Below are 9,277 nucleotides of genomic sequence, written 5' to 3' on the forward strand. Positions count from 1 at the left end.
CCCCCCCTGTTTCTTCCTTTCTTCTTTGGGTTGCGAGCTCCCTCCACCCCACCCACCCGCGCCCGCCCCGCAGCCCCTGCCTGGCCCATCCCGGCCCCACTTTCAACAACTTTTCTGTCGAGCTGAGGAGGAATGAAGACATTTGTGGGAACCTGAACCCGCTCGCTCAGAGCTCCTCACGCTACTTTCAGCGGAGAGGTGGAGGTGGGGGTGGAAGGAGGAAAAAAAAAACAAAGACAAGAAGAGCATGTTGATTAGAAACAAATGATCCCCCCCCCAAGGTTGTGTGTGTGTGCGTGTGTGTGCGTGCGTGCGTGTGTGTGCGTGCGTGTGTGTGTGTGCGTGTCTTTCTTGTTGTGGTGGAGGTGTCGAGCCATATGGGGGAGTGATAGAGGAATTTTAGTCAGAAACTGTTCGTTATGTTACCCTGGCTTTTCCCTTTGTGTTGTCTTTGATCTATTTGCTTGGCTTAGTCTTACCTAAAAAAACCCCCAACTCCAATAATATATTCTGAGTAGCTTCCCAAGGATCCCTATATCTTTCTTCTTCTTCTTCTTTTTCTTCTTCTTTTTTTAAGTCTTCCCCCCACCCTTTACTCCTGTGTCTGTCATTATTTAAGGTGGTCCTCACAGAGGAGACCTCCCCTTCCCCTCATCTCTGGGTAATTTAGTAGACATTAAAATTACACGTAATGTTTCCCTCTCCTCTCTTGTGTTTCCTCTGTTCTTTTTATTAAATGTTGGTTATTGATTTTCTAAAATCAATGTCTGTTGTGGGGCTTTTTTCCCCTTACAAGTATCTAAAGCACGTTGCTGATCAACTGGATAACAAAAGCTTTGTGTCAAGTAGCCTTTTTTCTTATGTTAAACAGTCATTTTTGAGAGAAAAGAGAATGAGATTTAAAGCAAGGCATCCAGAAGTGCTCTTTTGCAGTAAAGAATATTCTGAGTGTTTGTTTTTTTTATTCTTCTCCTTTATCCTTCTTGGGGTTTTTCATACAAGATTATTAGTTTAGAGTATGAAACCTATCACATGTTCTCTGAGGAGGGGAGGCATCTGTGTGCTTGATATTTTCTTCACACCATTTGATCAGCAGAATAAAATAAAATAAAAATAATAAAAAGCTAGGCGGCTGTGTCTGTGGAAGAGATAATGAATGTGATGTGTGTACACCCAGCTGCACACAAATCTTTGGAAACACACATGGACCGGAATGGCATATATATGCTGTTGCTCCATTGAAACTGTGTTTTCCTGTAGGTGCAAGAACTTAGGAAAGCCAGGACACTTGGGAGTAGAAAGTTTAATTGCGATTTTTAAGGGAACCACTTAGAGATCCTACAAACTTCATGTAAAGTGTGTGCCTTGGTTGCACGAAGGGTCTAACTTCTCCCTTCCATGTCTTCCTCCAATCAATACAGGGGAGAAAAATCATGTTGACTTTCTGTTTTCCCACTGTTTTTCTTTGTTCCATGATTTGTTTCTTTCATTCATTTCTGAGTCAGAAACGTCCTTGTTTTGAGAAGCAGGTAGACGAGGGATTTTTTTTTTCATTTTCTCTCTCTCGACAAGCACGTATCCAATGCCTTTCCCTTTGGGAATTGCCTAGGATTTATCTGAACTGAGTGGATTTTTCTTCTCTTCTGGATTCATGGAAAAGATGTCACTTCTGAGCTTGTGTCTTTGCTGATAACACTAAATATGATGATGCTTATCGAAATCATATAGAAATTCCTTGGAACCTCTATAGAATCCAACTAAAATAAAAAGGTGCTAAAAATAGATGGTCATCAAGGAAACTAGAGTGATAGAAACGTAACCAAATAGAAATTATAGAAGGGATCAGCATAGAATAAACCGGCTAAAGCCTGCGTGTGTGAGTGTGTGCGCGCGTGTGCGCGTGTGTGTGCGCGCAAGGATGGTCAGGACTCAGGATTAGATAACGATGCTGGATAAAATTACTACGAAGCTAAATAGGGGAGAAAAGCAAAGCCCAGCTTTTACAAGATAACGGAATTGATCAGAGCTGCAAGAGGAGACCGGTGGAACAGGGCAGTGGCAGGGAGACATAGTGGGGGGCGTATATTAAAATAACTTATCATGGGGGAAATATCCTCAGGGGAAAAAAATCCGTGAAAAAGAAAAGCCTAAAAAGAAGGGACTAGGAGTTGGGGGTGGGGAAGGTGGGGAAATAGAAGAGCCCGCAGCCCAGGAATGTGTGTCGGTTTCAGGAAAGTTCAGTCAGATGATTCCCAGTCGCCTGACTCATTTGTAACACTTTCACTGAAGAAAGGAGTGGAGGCAGGAGACAGACCCAAAGCCCCTTCCTCCCCGGCCCTCTCGGCCCGCGTCCTCGTGGGGGACGGTGGCTCGTCCCCAGCCAGCCACGCTGCGGGAGCCCACGCAGCAGCACCGCTGCCAACTTCCAAAGTTTGGTGCTTGCTGCTGCTCTTGCCCCTGGTTGGAGCTGGAGCTGGGGATGCTGCCTCTTCCTGCCTCCCTGCTGCACGCAGAGCCTTAGAAATAAGAGGAAGGGGTTTCATTCCTCATCACTCCTTCCTTCTCGGTCTCCAGGAGAGGAGACTAGATACAAAAACGCTTTCCTTCAGACCAGATCTCTCTGGCAGGGGCTGGGGGTAGAGTTGCCCCTTTTAAAAACAAAAATCTTTCTAGGGAAGGAGGGGGGGGGGAAGAGAAAAGTTGGATCTAATTTTCTCCAAAGTTTCAGTAAACAGCTCTCTTTGATTTCTTTGCCATTTCGCTTCCAGTTGCAAAGAAAAGGCAGAAAGTTCAATGTTTTCAAGGCGTCTGATCCGAAAGGGAATACAGACCAAAGAAGCAGACACAATTATTCCTGCTCAAAAACGTTTACCAAAAAAGACACGCACCCAGCTTCTCTTTAGAGATCCTGGGAAGGGAGAAGGGGGAGGGGGGTGGAAATCGAATTCACTTTTCACTTGATCAAGAAAAAAAATCTGAGTGGTGTCTCTACATGGTGGGAGGTAAGGTTTGTCTTCCCAATGGGTGAAGTTAGGGGCGAGCTGGCCTCAGCTAGAAGGCTAGCCAGAGACAAGGAGGCTGCTCCCAGTACATTTCAGGTGGTAACAAGTTATAGCGGTCAGCTGGGAGCGTTGCTTTTCCTGGTTATCTTTACAAGTGTGAAAATCCGTTGCAAGTGGATTACTTTTAAAGTTGATTAGCTTATGGAGAGAATGTTTTACTACCTCCAAAAGTACCTGGACCTCTCTATATTTTAATATTCTGTCCCAAAGGCAAGTGGTCAAGATGTACTTGTTACATCTCACTGTACAGATTAATGTCTAGAGCAAGTTTTGACACAGAACAGAGGAGGCGGTTTTCTGTGTCAAGATTAATCTGTTTATTTTATTTTCGAGTTTGGGGGGAAAAGAGGGAATTTGGGTTTCAGTGACTGATTTAGTATATGCTGTTCTTTAATTACTGTGACTGCTTTTGCATATATTTTTCCCTATTGCACATGACTGACAAGGAAACTTTTTTTTTTTTGGAATTTCTCGTTTCTGTCAAATAAAAAAAGGGACCATAAGAATCAATATTTCTTTAAAAATGAGGAAACAGAGTTGAAAGTTCATTGTTAAATAAATATCTATGGTAAACTGCCCAAGGTAAAGAAAATATATGGAGGCTGAGAAACAAGCTATAAAGCCAGGCTGAAAATATTCCCTAAAAAAAATGTGTGTCTGCTCTTAAAGTGGGAAGAAGAGTCTTGGTTCTTTTGCAGCAGCTCCACATTCATTCCAAGAAATAGGAAATTCTTCGCCACAGTTTTTGGCATCTGCATTATCCCAATGCTTTTAAGGTGCATTTTCTCCTCTGTGAAAGAGAACTCTTTGTCCTTTTTTTCCAAGACCATGGCTTCCCAAGGTAGACACTATTTTGTGCCTGTCACATAGAAAGGGAGTGCAGGTTTGCAGTGCTCACAGACAATTGATTGTCTGCCCTAATGTGTTTCATTTACATGTTTATAACGTCAATAGTGCTGGGGTGTCCACTGTACCATTCATTCCAGCATTCCCACAAGGGTGCAATTGTCTGAATGGCCAAGTCAGACACCTTTTTGATTGCTCTTTAGTTGTCTTTTTAGAGTATGGAGAAAAAGGAGAGAAATCTGTGATGCAGAAACACTAGTTGAAAATATTTCAGAATTAAACGTCACCAGTAAATCAGATGGCAACATTAGGCAAACTACATATTTTAACTCGGATTCTAAAGGTGTAAAAAAGTCACGACAGAGAGGGTGGTTATTGCAACGTGACTAAATCTAGTCCTGGTGCTTAATTTTTTAGTCCTTTTTAATGATTTCTGGTTTTCATTTTCCTTTCAGCTCTGTAATCGCAACCACCTCCTAACTCTTTGTATGCTTAACTGTCATTTGTGATTTTCTTCTATATATTTACATATCTCTGTTTATGCCAACAGCCTCAGCTAACCACTTGGAAAATCTATTGAAAGACTATTTAGGCTGTGGGGAGTATAAACTTAAAAAAGTAAGATCCAAATATTTCTTCATCAAGCATTTTTAATGAAAAAAATTATGATGCTGACTAGACTTTCCTTGAAGCCTTTTAACTTAAAGAGCTGTGTACCAACTTCTGTCTTTGGCTCCAGTCGTTCCCTGCTGTAAGCTCTCAGCAAAGTGTTCCTAGGAGTTCCAAAGTCAATAAAAGATTACTTTTTAAGGTGTGCTGTATGTTTTTATATGTCACACTGTCTTTTATCCTTTAAGTTGCTTCTGAGGGAGGCGAGAAATGATGCCACATGTCTACGATTTCAGGTTTGAATAAACAAGCCTCACATCTTCTTGAGTCCGATCAATGGCTAGATATATATTATATAACCATATATAATATATATATATATGTATATATACATAATTATATATACACACACATGTATTGGCCATATAGTTTAGTACATGTAGACAGTACATAGGGATACACCCAGGGGAAAAGATGTCTCGTTTCAGACACGATCCTTCTTCCCTAAAATGATGATCCCAAATCCTACAGTTTTTCCAAGATAACCTATTTAGTTCATCGGGGAAGACGCCCCTAAGCCCTGTGCGTCCTGATGGGGTGGTAAACCTGGCGGGGAGAAACTTTTTTTTTTTAAATATAAATTTGTTGTGATTTTTTTTTTAAAAAAAAAAATTGCCTGTTGTGGGAATTTTTCCCTTTTTTTTTTCTTTTTCTTTTTTTTTTTTTTTTTTTTTGCCTAACAGCGAAGACACACACAGTAGATGCACCGTTAGCTGAACCCCTGACACGGCGGTCTTTTGAATGCCTTAGGTATGATTTCACTTTCGCTCACATCAATGCTGACCTGAATGCCTTTCATATCTGATCCGCTGTGTCTCTCCCAGTAAACATCCCCTGAGGGGAGAACAAAGAAAGGAGCTCTTCTTCTTCTTAATCACAATTCAGCCCATTCACCGCCGGCAGGCTACATTTGCATTCTGCAACAGAAAGCCAAGATGAAAAGAAAAAAAAAGAGAGTGAGAAGAGGGGGGAAAAAAAAGCAGAAGGGTGGAGGCTGAGTAAAATAACTTAGGTGTTTGTAGCTGTTTGTTGGGCTTCCCCTAGTTACAAGCCTTATATAGATCCTGCTCTACCCAGCCTTGGCTCTCCTGACAGGCAGATAGTGTTACAAGATGGCATGCCTGTACTATTCATGGCCACTCGCACTAACACTTGAGGTAAAAAGTGTCAGAGAGGGATCAAATTCTACTCTGAGAAGTCTGTTATAGTTAGGGTCAGGTGTGTGTACTCTCCGCTCTTGACTGCTGCCTATTATTTTGTTTTAATTACTATTATTGTTGACTCACCATGACCTTGGGGAGCGGGGCTGGTTGGGGTGAGGCGGATCTTGTCCACACAGACGAGGAGAGAGCAGGGCGGGGGGAGCTGGGGATGTTCAGTGGCCGGGGAGTGGGGCTGGCGTGTCTCCTCCCTGCCAGGGACACGGCGGGAGGAAAAGTGGCAGGTCTGGGGGAAGGAAAAAGCTTTCCCAGATTTGTGGCTGAAATGATGAGCACGTTTGCTGGCGAGGGGGGGGGGAATATCCTACTAACCCAAAGGAGCCAAACAAACAAACAAGCAAAACCCCAACGACATCACAAACTTCAAAGGGGAAATGTAATCTCTCTTGTAAGTTTGCGGAGCCAAGTTCTCTCGTGGTTCTCGTGTTCCGAGTCATGTACATGATTTTTCCCCAGCTTTGTCATCCGTCTGCTTGAGTCTTTTTTTTTTTTTTCAGGAGCCCTTCTGCGTTTCTTAATAAGACAGTTTAAAAAATGTGGGTAAAGGGTTTGGGGTTTTTTTGGTCAGATTCACGTTTTCCACTAGGACAAGGCTTATTTCTAACGGGATCTTGCTTACTGGGGAGCGCTTCAGCCCTTTCAGGCAGAGCTGTCAACATTTCCCTGTGTTGTTTGTCTCCATTTGCAACATGTAAAAAGTAAGATGCAGTTGCTGGTATTGGAATAACCGGGGCAGTGCAGAAACCTTCAGTGACAAGTTTTCAACTACACTATCTGCTGCCGACCAAACTGTCATTTTTTTTTTTTCAGAAACCGCTTTTTAAGATACTAACAGGTTTTTTTTTCCATCAGCAAATAGATTAAATGTGCTAAAGCGACTCTGAGAGAAGAACAGTTTGAACAATATAAAGCGGGCAGGGATGTCTTATTTTTCTCTAGCTGCTATGGCAGGTTTCACTCATAAGGAGCACACTAACCGAGATGTTACCAGTTGAACAGAAGCATGTGACACAGATTCCTGATTTTTTCCCAGAAGATTTACAGAATTTACAAAAAGAGATTATCTCTACACCTTCCACCCTCCTGCCCACCCCCATGACCCAAGCAATGGAGGATTTAGGCAGATTTACTTCAGTAAACACCTTTGGACACTTGGGGGAAAGTAGGAGTCTGTTTGCAAAAGCAGGCTTTTGTTAAGTGAGGTGCTGGGATAATGCTTTACCAAGCAGCTGTGATATTAACCTACCCAGTAATGCTAGAAAACTGTTTAACTCCTTATGTGCTCCACACTTGCAGTCATCAGATAAGACTCCTGCTCCCGGGGGGACTTTCTTTGAAGGCTCCAAGTTGGGATTGTTCCTAGACAGGTTTGCACAGCAGAGGTGCGGGGGCAGCCCGGCATTTTTAAACACCCTAGAAGCTCCTCAACCAATAACATACTTTTCTCCTCTGTAGCTGAATCATGTTGGGTCGATCCGTGGCTCCAATTAGACAGCTCTACCAGCTCCAGGCGGACTTATCCTCAGTTAGGCAGAGAGAGACGTGTGTGCGCAGGCACTTAGGTGCACGTCCCCCTGCAAACCAGGCTTTGGGAGCCTGCGAAGTGGGTAAGGTGGGCGAGGCGGCTTCATGACTCTGTCTCAAGCAGCAAAATAGCAAGAGAGGCCACCAACTTGAAAAGCTGAGAGAGTGCAGTTCGGATGGGAACACCAGCCTCATGCCAGAAGTGCTTCAAGCATTTGCTACACTTTTCTAAAGGCTTCTCTGGCTTCCGAGGAGAAGGAGTTAATACCAGGTTAGGTTTTGCTGGGCATAAAAATAACTTTCCAGGTGTTGCTTTTTTTGGTTTTAAATAAGATTGCTTTATTTAGGGTTTTTTTCCCCCCTCAAAAAAGTGTAGGTGTCAATGTTAGAGCAGCCACAAATGTGTGAGAAAGCAAAGGGTATGAGACGTGACAGAATTAAAGGTGTTTGCTATGTTGTTACCCGTGTGTCAAGCTGCAAGCTCCTTTTGTCACAGCCTCCTGGTGATTTGATAGTGCAGATCCACTTCCCTTCTAGGTGATACAGCAGTTTTGAACTGGGGGGTTTAATGCGGAGTACTCACTGCCATGGCAGGCTTCCTCCCGAAATACATTTAATCACTGCCACCCTGCCCTGGCTCCAGCCTTAGATCAGGGTGCTCTGGACTCAAATCCCAGGACAGCAGCAGCAGCATTACAGTCTCTGGCATGGAGTGTAGTTTGGCAGGAATGTCATCTGCCAAATCATCCCATAATTACGTTTTATGTTATTTGTATGAATGACCAAGCATGCAGTATTCCTTTTGAAATCAAAGGAAGGCTTAAAATGCGTTTTTGAATACTTTCAGACCATGGTCAGGTCACAGTTTGGGAGTTGAATTAAACTGATCTCATTTGTGATCTAATTGAGGCTGGCAACAACCTTCGCAGTAGCAATAACATAGAAATACAAATCAAAGAGCAAAAAATAAATAAATAAAAAAAATCAGCAAATCAGATCTTTCGCTCGGAATCTGCCTAGGAGTTATTTGGTGACTGCCAACAGAGAAGTTAAACTTTGTCCTCTTTCTCAGCAGCAGTGCAAGCTTTGCATATTTTTCGGGTCTTTGACAGGGAAGTTAGGGGAGCCACACACAAAAGAGAGAAATGAGCAATGCCTCATCGCGGACGTTAAGGAAAGATACAAGCGTGACATAGCAACTAATTAAAAACACGTATGTTTCCAGTGAATCCAGTGCTATAAAAGTGGAGGAGGAGGGAAGAGATTGAAGAAGGGAGGAGGGGAGAGAGAGAGGGAGAGGAGCTCAGTGTAAACAGGAGCTGTTGTTCCAGGGGGAACTCAAGGCAGATCCTATCTCTCCATCTCTCGCTGCGGATTCCGGGCACGGAGCTCAGGGTGATTTAGATTGTTGACAAATTTGGCCATTAGTGTCTTGAACTTGTGCTGCAGTGGGGAAGCCTCGAGTTGTTGAAGTTTTTTGCCAGGCAAAGCGAGGCAGAAAGGTTTAGAGAGCCCCCCCCCCAACACACACACATTCAGATCCAAATCCGGAGCTGATTAGGGATATGCCCCAAGTCGGCCAGGTGCTTGGCCGGCAAGATCCGACTTCCCCCATCTCTGGAGAGCAGAGAGGTGTTCAGAGAAGGGCTTTGGGCCAGCGCATTTTTTTAACCAATTATTTAAAGAGATACACATCCATACAGCCTGGGACTCCGGGTGATTTAGCAGGGTGGATTCTCCCTTCCTCCTTCCCCCTACTCGTCCCGGTCCCTGGCAATGGTTTGCATCAGGGCCCTGGAGCTGCCGTCCCGGACCCGCGCTGCGCTCCGTCTAGTCCCGACCTCACCGGTGCTGCCGGCGGCGCGGCGCGGCGCGGCGATGCGCGGGGATGCGCGGTCGCTGCCCCCAGCAATGACCAGACCGTGGGGAAGGGGCGTCGCCGGCCCGAGGGGCGGG

At 44.2% G+C, this 9,277-nt stretch overlaps 1 protein-coding gene and 1 long non-coding RNA gene across 5 annotated transcripts in view; one reads left to right on the forward strand and one right to left on the reverse strand.

The window, feature by feature from the left end:
- Positions 1-9,277, forward strand: part of ZEB2 (zinc finger E-box binding homeobox 2) — a 134,823-nt gene that overhangs the window by 3,692 nt on the left and 121,854 nt on the right. The gene's annotated exons all lie outside the window — the stretch shown is intronic.
- Positions 4,538-6,574, reverse strand: LOC112549888. The gene is made up of 3 exons (XR_003093493.1): positions 5,864-6,574; positions 5,362-5,494; positions 4,538-4,681 (listed from the first exon to the last, which is right to left on the reverse strand). It is a non-coding gene; the product is annotated as an uncharacterized LOC112549888 (long non-coding RNA).

Source organism: Alligator sinensis, unplaced genomic scaffold, assembly GCF_000455745.1.
Source record: "Alligator sinensis unplaced genomic scaffold, ASM45574v1 scaffold693_1, whole genome shotgun sequence".
NCBI classification, from domain to species: domain Eukaryota; kingdom Metazoa; phylum Chordata; order Crocodylia; family Alligatoridae; genus Alligator; species Alligator sinensis.